Raw genomic sequence first — 18,842 nt, 5'->3', positions numbered from 1 at the left:
GCCCTCTGACCTGAATGTGACAGCCAGAGGATGCGGAAGACACAGCATGGCGGTGGAACTAAGACAGGTGAATATGGCATGGCTCACCCTCCCCCAGTCCTACTCACCCTCCTGACATCTGCATATCTGGCTCTACATCTCAGTCCCGGCGTTTGCATCTCTCTTCCTGTCTTCTTCCAGTGCGGTCATGTGATACCGCTCATTAAAGTAATGAATATGTGCACCACCCTTATGGGAGTGGAGATGCGTCCATATTCATTACTTTAATGAGCAGTGTCACATGACCGCACAGGAAGACGACAGGAAGAGAGAAGCAGACACCGGGACTGAGATGTAGCAGAGCCTGATATGCAGACGCCAGGAGGGTGAGTATGATGTCTTCTGCTTCCCCGCTCCCCTTCCCCCACCAGCTTTCTGGCGTATGACTCATGTATAAGACGAGAGGGGTGTTTTCAGCACAAAAAAGTGCTGAAAATCTCGGCTTATACACGAGTATATACGTTAAGTGTTAGCCGTGGACATGCTAGCGCCCGAGTCAGATGTAGGGAACATCTGCTCTGGGATGTTGTGTTGTAAAACAGACTGCAGGATAGTAGTTGTACAGTCCGTTTCACTCCAGGCCCAGGTTTTCCATGTAGCTAAAGGCCACAGGTTCTTTTGGTAAAAGCCCTGCAGGAAAGGGTTTGTGTGTGTCAGGTCCAGTGTCAGGACCAGAGTGAGTTGATGCTTGTTGCTGAGCAGAGCAGTTGGTGTTGCAGAGCAGGACCTGTGAGCGGAGCCAATAGGCCTGGCACCCACAGTGCACACAGTGGTGCTGCCGTCCACGGTGAATGGTCTCAGAGGTGGATGTCATGTGCCCGAAGGAAGGACTAGCGTGTTTAATGGCTGCAAACAGGAAGATATGGTTCCCGGCTGCGATCCGAAGGATATCAAGGACTGTGTAAGGCTGTGTGAGTAAAGAGACATTGCCACGGTGGTGTAGTCACACATGGAAACTGGTCAGAGGAAGACTGGTGTGTTTAGGGATTACTATTAGAGTTGAGCGAAACGGGTCGGTCAAATTCAAAAATCGCCGACTTTAGCTAAAGTCGGGTTTCACCGATCGAAACATGACCATAGCGTGAGGTCGGCCATGAGGTCGCCGAGCCGAGCGCCAAAGTTGCGTTTCAAATAATTCTTCCAGTGCCTTTTCTCAGCCAATGATAGAGGACGCACACTGTGGGCAACGCGATGACATGGGCAGCGGCCACCACCATCTTAGAGAAGGGCATTGAAGTGATTGGCTGGCTTTGTGTGGCATCACAGTGGGTATAGAAGGCCGTGACTGCCGACCGCCATCTTACTTCTGCAGATCTTAGAATAGGGAGAGGTGCTGCTGCTGATTCTGAAAAGGGAGAGCATTAGGCAGGGAAGAAGAAAAAAAAAATTGCTTCTGCTGATAGCGCTTTTCACTGTACAGTTAGTGTGCAGTGAAAGGGGAGGATTTTTGTTGTGTGCAGCAGTGCTGGTGGTGATTAGGCTGCCTTTTAAGGCTACCTGCTAGCTGCATTGCTGTGTGCACACTACTGTTCAAACTGCTTTTTTCAAAGCACTCCAACTTTTATTACTTTGTTCTGGTGAGTTACCAATCATTCATTTTTTCACACACCGTATAGCGGTGTACACTCCTCACACACTACCATGTACCGGCTGGTATCACGGACAAATAGAAGCTATCTGTGTGTGACTCTGGAAAAGCAAGCTGAGGAGATTTTCCATTTTTCCAGACCTACACCTTAGAGAGCTGTCCGCTTTTCAAACAGTTTCGTATATCTGCTGTTTGATTATGGTCAAAAATAGACAGAGACAGCGTGTGTCAGTCTGTATAAAAATAAACGGAGATTGACAATTTTCCATACAGACACCGTACAGAGCTGTCAGATTCTCAAACAGTATATCTGCCGTTCGCATTACAGTTACATCTATACAGAGTCAGCGTGTGTGTGTGACACTCCATAAATACATATACAGAGATTGTTAGTCACACAAAAAACTGAATACAGCTGTACACTTCTGATACAGTTCCGTATATCTGCTTGTTGGATTACGGTCAAATACATACTGTGAGAGCGTCTGTGACTAACAAAGTATATACGTAGATTTAATTTTTTTAATACACCTTACACAGCTGGATGCTCCTCATACAGTACCATCTCTCTGCTGGTATTTTTGGTACATTTTCCCAAACATGAGGAAGTATGGTGGAAGAGGCCATGGACGTGGGCAGGGGGGTGCAGCTGGTACCGATGGTGGTGGTGCATCGGCTGGTTCTGCCAAAAGCACAATAGCAGCTAAGGCAGGAGGTGTTGACCCTGCGTCATCGTCTGGCCCAAGAATACCTGTAAGGTTCCCTTTTCTTGGAGTAGGAAAACCGCTTTTAAAGCATCAGGAACAGGTTTAGGCGCACATTGCCGAAACAGCCACCAGCTCTATTGCCTCCTCTTCTGAACGTTCGAAACCTGCAAGCAAGGAGGCATCAGTGCAGGATTCTGGTCAGGAAAAACACCTTTCCTTGTGTCCTTCACCCCCACCAAAAGTTAAGGATGCGTCAGCCCACACTTCAGATTACTCTACGGAGCTCTTTTCACATACCATACCTGGGTTATCAAGTCAAATCCTGAATTCCCCAATCCAAGATGAATCTGACATGGAGTGCACTGATGCACAGCCACTGCTAGATGATTCTGCTGGTACATTGACCCAGAGCACTACATTGCCCTCGCAGTCTACTGAGCCAGAATCTGACCATGATGAAACTCAGGTGCCCTTTCCCGCGTACTATACCACCTTACAAGGTGACACAGAGAAAGGTAAAGAGGAAGGTGCAGATGACTTTGAAGAGAAGATGATGGATGACCCAGTTCTTGACACGGATTGGCATTCATTGGGGGAGGAGGGTGGTGCTGGCAATAGTTCAGATAAGGAGAAGGATCTGCAGCAGGCATTGACATCACAGCAGCGGTTATCTGGCAGGCCCGTAGCTGTCCAAAAACGTGGACCAAAAACTAAAAGAGTTGCAGGACAGCTTGGCCAGACAGTCAACTTAGCATAGCGTGCAAGGCCAGAAAATGTATACCATGGTAGGAAGAGTGCAGTGTGGAACTTCTTTGTCCAAAATCCTACTGATGAGGCAAAGGTTACCTGTAAGAAGTGCGTAAGGACCTTTAGCTGAGGTAAACAACTCAGAAATTTTAATACCAGTTGCATGCTTAGACATTTAATCAACATGCACTTGCAAGCGTGGACGGACTGCAAAACCTCAGGTAGCACATGTGCACCTGCTCCGACTGAAGGTAGCCAGCAACGCTCCATCGCTTCCCCCACTGTAAGACCACCGCCACCATTAAGCATGCCACCAGCACTAAATGTGGAGTTATCATCTCAAGGCCAAAGCACTCAGGGAATCACAATGGTTCTGCAAGACAACACTGAATCTAGGCCATCACCACCAATACCATCACCAACCCCCTCTCACTCCGTCCGGTCCACCGCTACTTCCCCCATATGCAGCTCTCCAGTCCAGCTCACCCTACCAGACACTCTGAGTAGGACAAGAAAGTACTCATCCTCTCATCCGCGTACACTGTGTTTGAACGCCTACATTGCCAAACTTCTCTCATTAGAGATGATGCCCTACCGTTTGGTTCAAAGCGAAGCTTTCCGCGAGCTCATGGCCTACGCTGTCCCACGCTATGACCAACCCAGTCGGCACTTCTTTTCTCGAAAAGCCATCCCTGCCCTACACCGGCATGTGAAAGGCCGCATTGTCCATGCACTCAAACAGTCAGTGAATGGAAAGGTGCACCTCACGACAGATGCATGGACCAGAAGGCATGGCCAGGGCTGTTACATGTCCATCACTGTGCACTGGGTTAATGTGGTGGATCCAGGGTCCACAGGGGACGGCGGTGGTGGGACAGTGCTGCCTAGCTCACAGTATAGGAAACAGTTGGCTGTAGTCTTTCGACCCTCCTCCTCCTCCATAAGCGAAAGCTCGTCCACAGAGCGCAGTCGCATGAGCACTCCATCCGCAGCTGGTGGTAAGTGTCAGCAGGCTGTGTTAAAGATGTTGTCTTTGGGTGAAAACAGACACACCGCAGAGGTACTGGCCAACTACTTGCAGCAACAAACTGAGTCATGGCTGGGCAGTCTACATCTTGAGACAGGCAAGGTAGTCAGTGATAATGGCCGTAATTTTGTGGAAGCCATAGCCCGTGCAAAACTCACACACATACCTTGCCTGACTCACACTTTGAACCTGGTGGTGCAGTGCTTCCTTAATAATTATCCGGAGTTAACATCCCTGCTACATAAGGTGCGAGGACTGTGCTCGCACATCCGTCGCTCAAACGTCCACTCCACTCGTATGCAGAAGCTGCAGCGATTGCTCCACCTCCCCAAGCACCACCTAATCATAGACGTTGCAACAAGGTGGAACTCCACCCTGCACATGGTTGAGAGGCTGTGTGAAGAGAGGCAGGCTGTAATGCATTTGTGGGAGGATACATGGGCAGTCAGTTTGAGGGAAGACATGGAATTGTCTGGTGTGCAGTGGTCAAAGCTGAAGGACCTCTATAAAGTCCTTTAGTGGAGGAATGCACATGGCTGGTAAGCGCAGACGACGCCATCATAAGCATGAGCATCCCACTTATGCGTCTGCTCATGCAAAGTTTGATGCACATTAAGGATAAGGCGTCTGCAGCGGAGGAGGAGGAGGGAAGCCTTGATGACAGTCAGCCATTGTCTGGTCAGGGAACTGTCCTGGACGAGGTGGAGGAAGAAGAGGAAGAGGAGGAGGATGAGGGGGATGATTATTTTGGGCAGGAGGATGCTTCTCAAGGGGCAAGAGAAAATGTTGGCGTTCCAAGGTCAGGTACAGTGTTTGTGTGTGACTGTAGGGATGTGGATTTGCCAGAAAGTGCTCCTCCACCCAGCAGTGGCAGTGCATCATTGACACCTGGAACATTGGCCCACATGTGCGATTATACCTTGTGGATCCTAAAAAGGGACCCCTGTATTGTCAAAATGTTGAGGGATGACGACTACTGGCTGGCCAGCATCCTCGATCCACGCTACAAAGGCAAATTACACAACATCATGCCACAGGAGAACCTAGAGCTAATATTGGCTAACAAACAAGCAACTCTGGTAAACCGTTTGTTGGAGGCTTTCCCAGCACACAGCAGCGGTGCTGGTTCTCCCATGAGCCGTAGTGGGCACAATGGAAGATGTGTTCGTGGTGCACACAGTCGAAGTGGCGTTGGAGACAGGGGTTTAATGACCATGTTGTGGAATGATTTCTCAAGTACCGCTCACACGACTGCTAATACTGCATCGATTACAAGTGACAGGAGACAGCAGTTGTCAACTATGGTTACAAACTTCTCCTCCCATATCGATGTTCTCCCTCACAGGTCATTCCCCTTTGACTATTGGGCCTCTAAACTGGACATCTGGCCTGAATTGGCACAATATGCCTTACAGGAGCTCGCTTTCCCTGCTGCTAGTGTGTTATCTGAAAGAGTCTTCAGTGCTGCTGGATCAATCCTGACAGAAAAAAGGACCCGTCTGTCGACCCAAAATGTTGATGATCTAACCTTCATTATAATGATCCATGCATGGGTTTCAAAGGATTTTGTCCCACCTTCCCCTGATGACACATAGGTTGCCAGAAAACTGCCTTGCTTTTGTCCTCCTCTTCCTAGGACTTGCCCAATTCCGCCCTTTGCAGCAGCTGAATGTCCAGCCAACACATCAACATATGCCATTTTTTAAACCTCCCTAACTGTGCTGCCCACCCCCCCAAGGGCTGGGGTCAACACCTGGTGCACCCGGGCAAGTGCCGCTGCTCTGAACAGCTGGATGGGCCCACTGATGGCCGACGGCACTGGCACAGGGCCCCTCATAGTACAATACAGTGTCTCTGATGGTGAGGGGGCCCTCTCGCCGTCAGACACACCAGCATACTATGAGGGGCCCTGTGCTAGTACCATCGACCATGAGTGTGCCCCCCGCTTGGTCATGGCCACAGCACTTGCAAGTTGCAATACTTACCTCTCCCTGCTCCACCACTGTGTAGTCTGGGCAGGTAAATCCTTCACAGGGACGGCCACTACAAATTTGGTGTATTGATCGATGATGGTTAAGATGTAGTTATGGCCTGTTCTGCTGGCCTCTACCTTCAGATGATCAATGGTTACCATTTGTAATGGATGTCAACTTACAAGCAGATGCAGTGGTGCTTTGTGATCGCCTTTCACAGTTGTAATAGTCACAGACATGTCCATTTTTCAATGTCTCCTCTCATGCCAATCCAATAGAATCGCCTACGGCCTGTGGCATCTGTCTTTTGCACTCCAAAATGACCAGACACATCATGATAGGCAGTGAGGACCATGTCTACATCTCTCCCTGTGGTCACAATTTGATGGAGACGAGTAACGGTGATGTGATCCACGCTACTGCAATAAAACAATCCTTTCTTCACAAAGATCCGTTTTTGCTGTCTCCACAGACAGTAATTGAGGGTCTGCATCGCCTCTGCAACATCTATCGGGAGGTTTTCCCACGATGAGTAATTCCCAAATTTCTGCTAACACTCGACTTTCTGTCTGTACTTGTATCCATGTAGTTTCCAGTAGCGGAGAGTTTGGACTGGCTTACTGAGATTGAAATATATACGAAAATTTAAAAGTTCCACAACACTGTATACTGTTGTATGCTTCGACTACCTTTCCATTTTTCTACTTGTTAAATTCTGGTGTAATACATAGTGAGCCTCTGAGTGTCTGTGTCTGACTCTGGAAGTATAGATGGAAATTTACAATTACCCCTAGACTGGATACACGTGGTATGTGCTGATACGGTACATTTGTTCAAAATTTCGTATTACAGTATCATCCATAGTGAGTGAGCGTGTGCGGTTTACACCTTCTATATATACGGTGAATCGGAGGTACTAATTTTCACCCTATACTCGTTACAGCTTGTATCTTGTTATACAGTACCTTTGTTCGACATTTAGCATTACAGTCAAATCCATACTAAGTAAGCGTCTGAGAGTGACTACGGGACTATGTATGCGGAGATTTCAATTGTATCCTATAATATATATACTTGCTATCTTGTTATCCAGTACCTTTTTTACAACATTTTTTATTATGGTCAATCCCAGACTGAGTGAGCGTCTGAGGGTGACTCCGGAAATATATACCAAGATTTCAAATTTGGCCAACACTGTATACAGCTGTACACTTCTGATACAGTAATCTTTTTAGCTATTTAGATTCTGGTGTAATCCATAACAAGCCTGTGAACGTCTGTCTGTTACTCCAGCAATATATTTGGAGCTTTAAGAGTATCCCAACACTGTATACAGCTGTGCGCTTGTGTTACATTACCCATTTACAGCTTTTCATATTCTTGTGTAATCCATACCGGGCCTGAGAGCGTTTGTGTCTGTCTCCTGAAATGTATGCGGAGATTCAGAATGTTTACACTATACTATATATACCTTGTATCTGGTGATACTGTACCCTTTTTCAACTTTTTATTTTATTGGGCAATCCATACTGAGCCTGTGAGCGTCTATGTATGACTCATGAAATATATACAGAGATTTACTGTTATCCCTAGACTGTATAGAGCTGTACGCTTCTGATACAGTACCATATATCTGCTGGCATTTTGGGTCCATTTTCCAAAACATGAGGAAGTATGGAGGAAGAGGACGCGGATGTGGGCGTGGGGGGATACCTGGTACTGATGGTGGTGTTGGTGCAACTGCTGGTAGTGCCAAAAACACAATAGCAGCTAAAGCAGGAGGTGTTGAGCCTGCGTCATGGTGTAGCTCTAGAAGGCCTGTAAGGCACTGTTTTCTGGGAGTAGGTACACTGCTTTTAAAGCCGGAGCATCAGGAGCTGTTTTTGGCTTACATTGCTGAAACAGCCTCCAGCTCTATTGCCTCCTCTTCTGAAGTTTACAAAAAATGCAAGCACTGAGTCTAAGTGCAGGCTTCTGTTCAGGAACAATCCCTTTCCTTGTGTTCTTCACCCACTCCAAAAGTGAAGGATGCAGCAGCACACACTTCAGATAACTCCATGGAGATCTTTTCACATACTATGCCTGGGTTAATTAAAAATGGGGCCCATCATATACTGGAGCATTCCAAATGGGGGACATCAGACACTGGAGCAGCATCTATGGAGCACATTATACAGTGGAGCATTAGAAATGGGGCCCATTATATATGGAGCATTATTAGGACCCATCATACACTGGAGCATCATCCATGAGGCCCATCATATACTGGAGCATTATAAATGAGGCAGATCAGACACTGGAGCAGCATCTGTGGGGCACATTATACACTGGAGCATTAGAAATTATACTTATATATGGAGCATTATTAGGGCCCATCATACACTGGAGCATCATCCATGAATGAGGCCCATCATATACTGGAGCATTCCAGATTGGGGACATCAGACACTGGAGCAGCATTTACGTGGCCCATTATACACTGGAGCATCATCCATGTGGCCCATCATATACTGGAGCAGCATCTATGGGGCACATTATACAGTGGAGCATTAGAAATGGGGCCCATTATATATGGAGCATTATTAGGACCCATCATACACTGGAGCATCATCCATGAGGCCCATCATATACTGGAGCATTATAAATGGGGCAGATCAGACACTGGAGCAGCATTCATGGGGCACATTATACACTGGAGCATTAGAAACGGGGCCCATTATATATGGAGCATTATTTGGGCCCATCATACACTGGAACATCATCCATGAATGAGGCCCATCATATACTTTAGCATTGTAAATGGGGCAGATCAGACACTGGAGCAGCATCTATGGAGCACATTATACACTGGAGCATTAGAAATGGGGCCCATTATATATGAAGCATTATTTGGGCCCATAACACACTGGAGCATCGTCCATAGGGACCATCATATACTGTAGCATTATGTGGAGCTCATCATATACTGTATGGAACATTATATGTGACCAATCATTCTGTATGGAGAAATATATGGGGCTCATTATGCTGTATGGCGCACAATGTGGTGGCCATAACACTGTATGGAGTAATATACTGTCCTGTTTTTGAGCTATTGTACAGTTTAAAATAGATCAGTCATGTTATGTAAGCAGTGAAGTATTTGTCATTGTACTATACCTATATTTCTGTGCCATATCGGAGCATCATGAGTTGTGGTATGTTTTAAAAGGGCGCACTGACATTCTTTGGCCCAGGGCACACGAAAACCTGGAGACAGCCCTACCACCCCACAACTTTAGCCAAATAACCCCCAGTTTTCAATGCGTAACTATTGTTATGAAGTAAATTAAGGTTGACAAGCTTCAGTAATAAGAATTAATGTTTTTGGCATTGAAATGTGCACTGTAGGTGTGTTTACTGTCCTCCACTCCCTGCCAACTTTGTTTCCCCATTGACTTGCACTGGGTTTTGTGTTTCAGTCGGCCTCCGACTTATTGCTATAGTCGGCCGATTTCGTTCAACCCGACTTTTGAGAAAGTCGAGTTTCATGAAACCCGACTCGACCCTAAAAAAGGCAGTCGCTCATCTCTAATTACAATATAAAGTATATTGTTTACTGTGCAATCTAAACATGTAAAGCTGTGAGTAGAGACATTGACACGGCGCTGCAGTCGCCCACGAAAACTGGGCAAAGAGAGGTCCAGCGTGTTTAGTGACTGTGCAAACTGAAGGGGATTGTGTCTTGTGGAAAGCTATGAGTAGAGTTGAGCGAAACGGGTCGATCAAATTCATAAGTTGCCAACTTTCACTAAAGTCGGGTTTCGCCGATCGAAACCCAACTATAGCATGAGGTTGGCCATGTGGTCGCCGACCCTCAAGCCAAATTCGCATTTCACATGATGCTTCCAGCGCCTTTTCTCAGCCAATCATCAAGGACGCACACTGTGGGCAACGCGATGACATGTCGGCAGCGGCCAACACCATCTTAGAGAAGGGCATTCGTGTGATTGGCTTGCTTTGTGAGGCGTCACAGTGGCTATAAAAGTCCTGACCGCCGACCGCCATTTTGCTTCTGCCGATCTTAGCATAGGGAGAGGTTGCTGCCGCTGATTGTCAATAGGGAGAGCGTTAGGCTACAAAGAAAAAAAAAACTGTGCTTCTTCTGATAGAGATTTCAACTGTACAGTTAGTTTGCAGTAACAGGGGAGGATTTTTGTGTGTGCATCAGCTCTGTTGGTTATTAGGCTGCCTTATAAGGCTACCTGATAGCTGCATTGCTGTGTGCACACTGCTGTTCAGACTGCTTTTTTAAAAGCAAAAACCTTTTATTCTGATTTTCTGCACAGTTACAGAGCGTTCATTTTTTCACACACCGTATAGAGGTGTACGCTCCTCACACACTACCGTGTACCGGCTGCTATCACAGACAAATACATGCTATCTGTGTGTGACTCCGTAAAAAAATAGATGGAGATTTACATTTTTCCATACATACACCGTATAGAGCTGTCCGCTTCTCAAACTGTATCGTATATCTGCTGTTTGTATTGAGGTCAAATCTATACAGAGACAGCGTGTGTGTGTGAGACTCCGTAAATACATATACGGACATTTCAATTTTTTCATACACCGCATAGAGCTGTCCGCTTCTCAAACAGTATCGTATATCTGCTGTTCTTATGACGGTCAAATCTATACAGAGACAGCGTGTGTGACACCATAAAAAAATAGATGGAGATTTAAAATTTTCCATACATACACCGTATAGAGCTGTCCGCTTGTCAAACAGTATCGTATATCTGCTGTTTGATAACGGTCAAATATATACAGAAACAGCGTGTGTGTGTGACTCCGTAAAAAAATAGACGGAGATTTAAAATTTTCCACACATACACCATATAGAGCTGTACGCTCCTCACACACTACCGTGCACTGGCTGGAATCACGGACAAATACATGCTATCTGTGTGTGACTCTGTAAAAAGATAGATGGAGATTTTCATTTTTCCATACATACACCGTATAGAGCTGTCCGCTTCTGATACAGTACCGTATATCTGCTGTTTAGATTACGGTAACATCCATACTGAGACAGCGTCTGTGTGTGACTACGGAAAAAAATAGACGTAGATTTTCATTTTTCCATACATACACCGTATAGAGCTGTACGCTCCTTGCACACTAACATGTACTGGTTGGTATCACGGACAAATACATGCTATCTGTGTTTGACTCCGTAAAAAAACAGACGGAGATTTAAAATTTTCCATACATACACAATATACAGCTGCCCGCTTCTCAAACAGTATCCTATATCTGCTGTTTGGATTGCGGTCTAATCTATACAGAGACAGAGCATGTGTGTGTGAGACCGTAAATACATAGACGGACATTTCCATTTTTCCATACACCGTATAGAGCTGTCCGCTTCTCTAACAGTATCGTATATCTGCTGTTGACTCCGTCAAAAAATAGACGGAGTTTTAAAAATTTCCATACATACACTGTATAGAGTTGTCCGCTTCTCAAACAGTATCGTATATCTGCTCTTTGATCACAGTCAAATCTATACAGAGACAGCGTGTGTGTGTGACTCTGTAAAAAAATAGACGGAGATTTAAAATTTTCCATACATACACCGTATAGAGCTGTCCGCTTGTCAAACAGTATTGTATATCAGCTGTTTGATTACAGTCAAATTTATACAGAGACAGCGTGTGTGTGTGACTCCGTAAAAAATAGACGGAGATTTAAAATTTTCCATACATACATCGTATAGAGCTGTCAGCTTCTCAAACAGTATCGTATATCTAGCATTTGTCTTACAGTCAAGTCTATACAGAGACAGCATGTGTGTGTGACTCCGTAAAAAAATAGATGGAGATTTAAACTTTTCCATACATACACCGTATAGAGCTGTACGCTCCTCACACACTACCGTGTACCGGCTGGTATCACGGACAAATACATGCTTTCTGGGTGTGACTCAGTAAAAAAATAGATGGAGATTTTCATTTTTCCATACATACACCGTATGGAGCTGTCCGCTTTTGATACAGTACCGCATATCTGCTGGTTGGATTACGGTCAAATACATACTGGGAGAGCGTCTGTGACTAAGGAAATATATACGTAGATTGAAATTTTTACCTACACCTTAGACAGCTGTACGCTCCTCATACAGTACCATATATCTGCTGATATTTTTGGTACATTTTCACAAACATGAAGAAGTATGGTGGAAGAGCCCACGAACATGGGCAGGGGCGGGCAGCTGGTACTGATGGTAGTGGTGGTGCATCTGCTGGTTATGCCAAAAGAACAATAGCAGCTAAGACAGGAGGTGTTGAGCCTGCATCATCGTCTGGCACAAGAAGGCCTGTAAGGTACCATTTTCTGGGAGTAGGAAAACCGCTTTTAAAGCCAGAGCATCAGGAACAGGTTTTGACTTACATTGCCGAAACAGCCACCAGCTCTATTGCCGCCTCTTCTGAACTTTCAAAACATGCAAGCACTGAGTCATCAGTGCAGGGTTCTGGTCAGGAAAAACACCTTTCCTTGCGTCCTTCACCCCCACCAAAAGTGAAGGATGCGGCAGCCCACACTTCAGATTACTCTACGGAGCTCTTTTCACATACCATGCCTGGGTTATCCAGTCAAATCCTGAATTCCCCAGTCCAAGATGAATCTGACATGGAGTGCACTGATGCACAGCCACTGCTAGATGATTCTGCTGGTACATTGATCCACTGCACTACATTGCCCTCGCAGTCTATTGAGCCAGAATCTGACCCTGATGAAACTTAGTTGCCCCTTCCCGCATACTATACCACCTTACACGGTGACACAGAGTCTCTCATTTTGGTACTATTGTCTTCTCCGGTTCTGACCTCCTGGCTTTGCTATTGCTACTCCGTTACAGTTTGTCCCTATTGTACCGTCCATTGCCCGTTCTGGTTTTCTGATCTATTGCTATGTCCTGACTTTTCGCTCTGTCTAACCCTTTGGTACTGTCCTGCTATCTCGTGCTTTGACCCGGCTTGATCTGGTTTACGTCCCTGTCTATTCCCCTTGGTAACTTGTCCCATAGTTACCTTTCTAGGAGTTTCCCTGCAGCTCCTAGCTCTGTGGAGCTTAGGTCATGCCCCCAGCAGTCACGTGCTTCAGGTTCTGATAGTCTGAAGCACGCATTGTCACCGCTGCTGCCCTGCTCCACAGGTATCTTTGAGCACTGTTTTTTGTACTCAGGACTCGCGCACTGGCTCAGTGAGCAAGTGCAGTGCGGTGTTCCTGACACCTGCATGTGAAAGACCGCATTGTCCATGCACTCAAACAATCAGTGAGTGGAAAGGTGCACCACACAACAGATGCATGGTCCAGTAGGCATGGCCAGGGCCATTACATGTCCATTACTGCGCACTGGGTTAATGTGGTGGATGCAGGCTTCACAGGGGACAGCGGTGGTGGAACAGTGCTGCCTAGCCCATGGTATAGGAAACAGTTGGCTGTATGCGTTCTACCCTCCTCCTCCTCCTCCAGAAGCGAAAGCTCATCGACAAAGTGCAGTTGCACGACCACTCCATCTGCAGCTGGCAGTGTTGCACACTAGGTGTCCCACTATCGAACAGCTAGTGGTAAGCGTCAGCAGGCTGTTTTAAAGATGATGTCTTTGGGCGACAACTGACACACTGCGGAGGTACTGGCCAACTACTTGCAGCGACAAACTGAGTCATGGCTGGGCAGTCTATATCTTGAGCCAGGCAAGTTAGTCAGTGATAACAGCTGGAATTTTGTGGCTGCCATAGCCCTTGCAAAACTCACACACATACCTTGCCTGGCTCACACTTTGAACCAGGTGGTACAGTGCTTCCTAAATAATTATCCGGAGTTAACAGCCCTGCTCCAAAAGGTGCGAAGACTGTGCTTGCACATCCATCGCTCGGCCGTACACTCCAGTCGTATGCAGAAGCTGCAGCGATTGCTCCACCTCCCCAAGCACCGCCTAATCATAGACGTTGCAACAAGGTGGAACTCCACCCTGCACATGGTTGAGAGGCTGTGCGAACAGAGGCAGGCTGTAATGCATTTGTGGGAGGATACACGGGCAAGCAGTTTGAGGGCAGACATGGAGTTGTCGGGTGTGCAGTGATCAAAGTTGAAAGACCTCTGTAAAGTCCTTCAGTGTTTTGAGGAATGCACATGGCTGGTAAGCGCAGACGATGCCATCATAAGCATGAGCATCCCACTTATGCGTCTGCTCATGCAAAGTTTGATGCACATTAAGGAGGAGGCGTCTGCAGCCGAGGAGGAAGAGGAGGAGGGAAGCCTTGATGACAGTCAGCCATTGTCTGGTCAGGGAACTGTCCAGGACGAGGTGGAGGAAGAGGAGGAGGAGGATGAGAGGGATGATTATTTTGAGGAGGAGGATGCTTCTCAGGGGGCAAGAGAAAATGTTGGCGTGGCAAGGTCAGGTACAGGGTTTGTGCGTGACAGGAGGGATGTGGATTTGCCAGAAAGTGCTCCTCCACCCACCACTGCCAGTGCATCATTGACACCAGGAACATTGGCCCACATGTGTGATTATGCCTTGCGGATCCAAAAAAGGGATCCCTGCATTGCCAAAATGATGAAGGATGACGACTACTGGTTGGCCAGCATCCTCGATCCATGCTATAAAGGCAAATTACACAACATCATGCCACAGGAGAACCTAGAGCTAATACTGGCTAACAAACAAGCAACTCTGGTAAACCGTTTGTTGGAGGCATTCCCAGCACACAGCAGCGGTGCTGGTTCTCCCACGAGCCGAAGTGAGCAACATGGAAGAGGTTTTCGTGGTGCACACAGCCGAAGTGGCGTTGGAGACAGGGGTTTCATGACCATGTTGGGGACTGATTTCTCAAGTTCCGCTCACACGACTGGTAATACTGCATCGATTGCAAGTGACAGGAGACAGCAGTTGTCAACTATGGTTAAAAACTACTTCTCCTCCCATATCGATGTTCTCCCTCACAGCTCATTCCCCTTTGACTATTGGGCCTGTAAACCGGACACATGGCCTGAATTGGCACAATATCCCTTACAGGAGCTCGCTTGCCCTGCTGCTAGTGTGCTATATGAAAGAGTCTTCAGTGCTGCTGGATCAATCCTGACAGAAAAAAGGACCCGTCTGTCGACCCAAAATGTTGATGATCTAACATTCATTAAATTGAACCTTGCATGGGTTTCAAAGGATTTTGTCCCACCTTCCCCTGATGACACATAGGTTGCCAGAAATTTGGCTCGCTTTTTTCCTCCTCCTCGGACTTGTCAAATTCCTCTATTTGCAGCTGCTGAATGCACAGCCTACACATTTTATTATTATTATTATTATCATTATGCAATTAAGTAGCGCCATTTATTCCATGGCGCTTTACAGGTGAAAAGGGGAAATATAGACAATTATCATAAACATGTGTAAAACAAGGGACACACAAGTACATAAGGAGAGGGGACCCTGCCCGCGAGGGCTCACAGTTTACAGGGATGGGTAAGGATACAGTAGGAGAGGGTAGAGCAGGTCTTGCTGTGGTTCAGTAGACCGAGGATCATTGCAGGCTGTAGGCTTGTCGGAACAGGTGGGTCTACAGGTTCTTCTTGAAGGTTTCCGTTGATGGTGCGAGTCTGATGGGCTGCGGCAGGGAATTCCAGAGTATGGGGGAAGCACGGGAGAAGTCTTGCATGCGGTGGTGGGAAGAAGTGATAAGGGGGGAGTAGAGAAGGAGATCTTGAGATGATCGAAGGTTGCGTGCGGGTAGGTACCTAGAGACCATGTCACAGATGTATGGAGGAGACAGATTGTGGATGGCTTTGTAAGTCGTGGCTAGGGTTTTGAATTGTAGCCTCTGGGCAATAGGAAGCCAGTGAAGGGCCTGGCATAGGGGGGAGGCTGGGGAATAGCAGGGAGACAGGTGGATTAGTCGGGCAGCAGAGTGTAGGACGGACTGGAACGGAGCCAGAGTGCTATAGGGGAGGTCAGAGAGTAGGAGGTTGCAGTAGTTGAGGCGGGAGATGATAAGAGCATGCACTAGTGTTTTTGTGGTTTCGTGGTTGAGGAATGAGAAGATCCGGGAAATATTTTTGAGTTTGAGGTGGCAGGAGGAGGTGAGGGCTTGGATATGTGGTTTGAAAGAGAGCGCAGAGTCGAGGATCACCCCAAGGCACCGAGCGTGCGGGACTGGGGAAAGAGAGCAGCCATTGACATTGATGGATAGGTCTGGTGGAGGGGTAGAGTGAGATGGGAGAAAGATGATGAATTCTGTTTTGTCCATGTTCAGTTTGAGAAAGCGAGCAGAAAAGAAGGCTGAGATAGCAGACAGACATTGTGGGATTTCAGTCAGTAAGGAAGCGAGGTCGGGTCCAGATAGGTAGATCTGCGTGTCATCGGCATAGAGGTGATACTGCAAACCGTGGATTCTATGAGCTGTCCCAAGCCGAAGGTATAGATGGAGAATAGTAGGGGTCCTAGGACAGAGCCTTGGGGAACACCGACAGACAGGGGGCGAGGTGAGGAGGTGGTGTGTGAGAGGGAGACACTAAATGTTCGGTCTGTTAGGTATGATGAGATCCAGGATAGGGCCAGGTCTGTGATGCCAAGAGATGAGAGAGTCTGTAGCAGGAGGGAATGGTCTACGGTGTCGAAGGCAGAGGACAGGTCCAGGAGAAGGAGGACAGAGTAGTGTTGCTTGCTCTTGGCGGTTAGTAAGTCGTTAGTGACTTTAGTTAGGGCAGGTTCAGTTGAGTGATGCGGTCGGAAGCCAGATTGTAACCGGTCAAAGAGGGAACAGGAGGAGAGGTGGGAGGACAGTTCATGATATACATGCTGTTCCAGTAGTTTTGAGGCATAAGGGAGAAGAGATAATGGGCGATAGTTAGACACGGAGGATTTGTCAAGGGAGGGCTTTTTGAGGATGGGTGTGATTGAGGCATGTTTGAAGGATGAGGGAAAGACATCATTTGTAAGTGAAAGGTTGAAAAGGTGTGTTAGAGATGGGATGAAGACTGTGGCCAAGGTAGGGATGAGGTGAGACGGGAGTGGGTCGAGGGCACAAGTGGTGAGGTGTGATCTTGACAGAAGGGTGGAGAGCTGATCTTCTGTCATGGTGGAGAAGCTGGCTTTTGCAGAACAGGGCTGAGTGGCTAAGAGGGGCATTGGGGGCTGCGGGCCAAAGTTTTGTCTGATCATGTCGATCTTCTGCTTAAAGAAGGAGGCAAAGTCTTCAGCAGAAATAAGAGCAGGGGGAGGAGGTGTGGGACAGAGTTGAGAATTGAAAGTGTTGAAGATCTGTTTAGGGTTGTGAGACAGGGAGGATATGAGAGATGCGAAGTAAGTTTGTTTTGCGGCAGAGAGCGTCGACTTAAAGCTGACAAGGGACTGCTTGTATGCGTTGAAGTGCTCAGTAGAATGGGTTCTCTTCCATCTCCGCTCAGCGGCCCTGGAAACCCGTCTCAGCTCTTTGGTCAGGCTGGTAAGCCAGGGCTGCCTGTTGATTGTTCGAGTTTTGCTCTGCGTGGGGGGGGCAGCTGAATCGAGTGTTGCTGTTATTGTGGTGTTATAAAAAGTGGCAGCAGCATCTGTGTCATGAAGGGAAGCTATGTCTGTAAGAGGGAGAAGGGACTCAGAGTGATTGTAAATTGAGGTGTTTGAGATTCCTGCGAGGGTGAGCGAGTTTATGGAGCAGGGGTTGTGCAGTAGGAGAGGAGAGGGAAGAGAATGTCAGTAGGTTGTGGTCAGACAGGGGGAGGGGTGAGTTATTGAGATTAGTGAGGGAACAGAGACGAGTGAAGATAAGGTCCAGTGTGTGACCATCTTTGTGAGTGGCCGCAGAGGACCATTGAGTGAGGCCGAGGGAAGCCGTGAGCGATAGAAGTTTAGAGGCAGCCAGGGTGGAAGTGTCAATGGGGATGTTGAAGTCGCCCATGATGATGGTGGGGATGTCAGCAGAAAGGAAATGGAGTAGCCAGGTGGTGAACTGGTCGAGAAAGGTGGAGATGGCTTGTTCTGGGGGGCGGTAGATGACAGCCAGTTGGAGGTTGGAGGGGGAATAGATGCGGATGGAGTGCACCTCGAACGAGGGAAGAGTAGCAGAGGGTGGCAGAGGAATTGGGGTAAAGGAGCAGGTATCAGAAAGGAGCAAGCCAACTCCTCCACCACGTTTGTTGCTGGGGTGAGGGGTGTGAGAGAGATGGAATCCGCCATAGGAAAGCGCAGCTGGAGAGGCTGTGTCAGAGGGAGTGAGCCAGGTTTCAGTGATGGCGAGGAAGGAGAGTTTGTTGGTGATAAAGAGGTCATGGATAAATGATAGCTTGTTGCAGACAGAGCGTGCGTTCCATAAGGCTCCAGGTAAGGGGGTTGAGGGAGTGGGGGCTGGATGAATGGGTATGAGGTTATCATGATTGCAAGGACATGTAGAGGATCGTGGCAGGGTGGTAGAAGTGAGTGTAGGGATGTGTTGAGGAGGGCAAGGATTTGGGGATACGTCGCCAGCAATATGGAGTAGTAGACAGAGCATTAAAAGGTGGGGGCAGGATAGGACATGATGTGGCCGTGCGTGTCTGGAGAAAAAGGAATGCATGTGGAGGAACAGTTGTGAGGAGAAGGTTAGGTGGCTGGGGAGAATGGGGGGGAGATGAATAGTTCCTTACTAGGAGGGGGGATTGCAGGAGTTAGGGAGAAATAGAGTAGTATGGGGGTGATAGTAAAAAGAAGGTGAAACATTGTTGTGGTGTTATAGTCCGTT

The sequence above is a fragment of the Dendrobates tinctorius genome, unplaced genomic scaffold (assembly GCF_039654945.1).
Source record: "Dendrobates tinctorius isolate UK_male_01 unplaced genomic scaffold, ASM3965494v1 ptg000103l, whole genome shotgun sequence".
NCBI classification, from domain to species: Eukaryota; Metazoa; Chordata; class Amphibia; order Anura; family Dendrobatidae; genus Dendrobates; species Dendrobates tinctorius.
Note: the sequence above shows the minus strand (reverse complement) of the source record.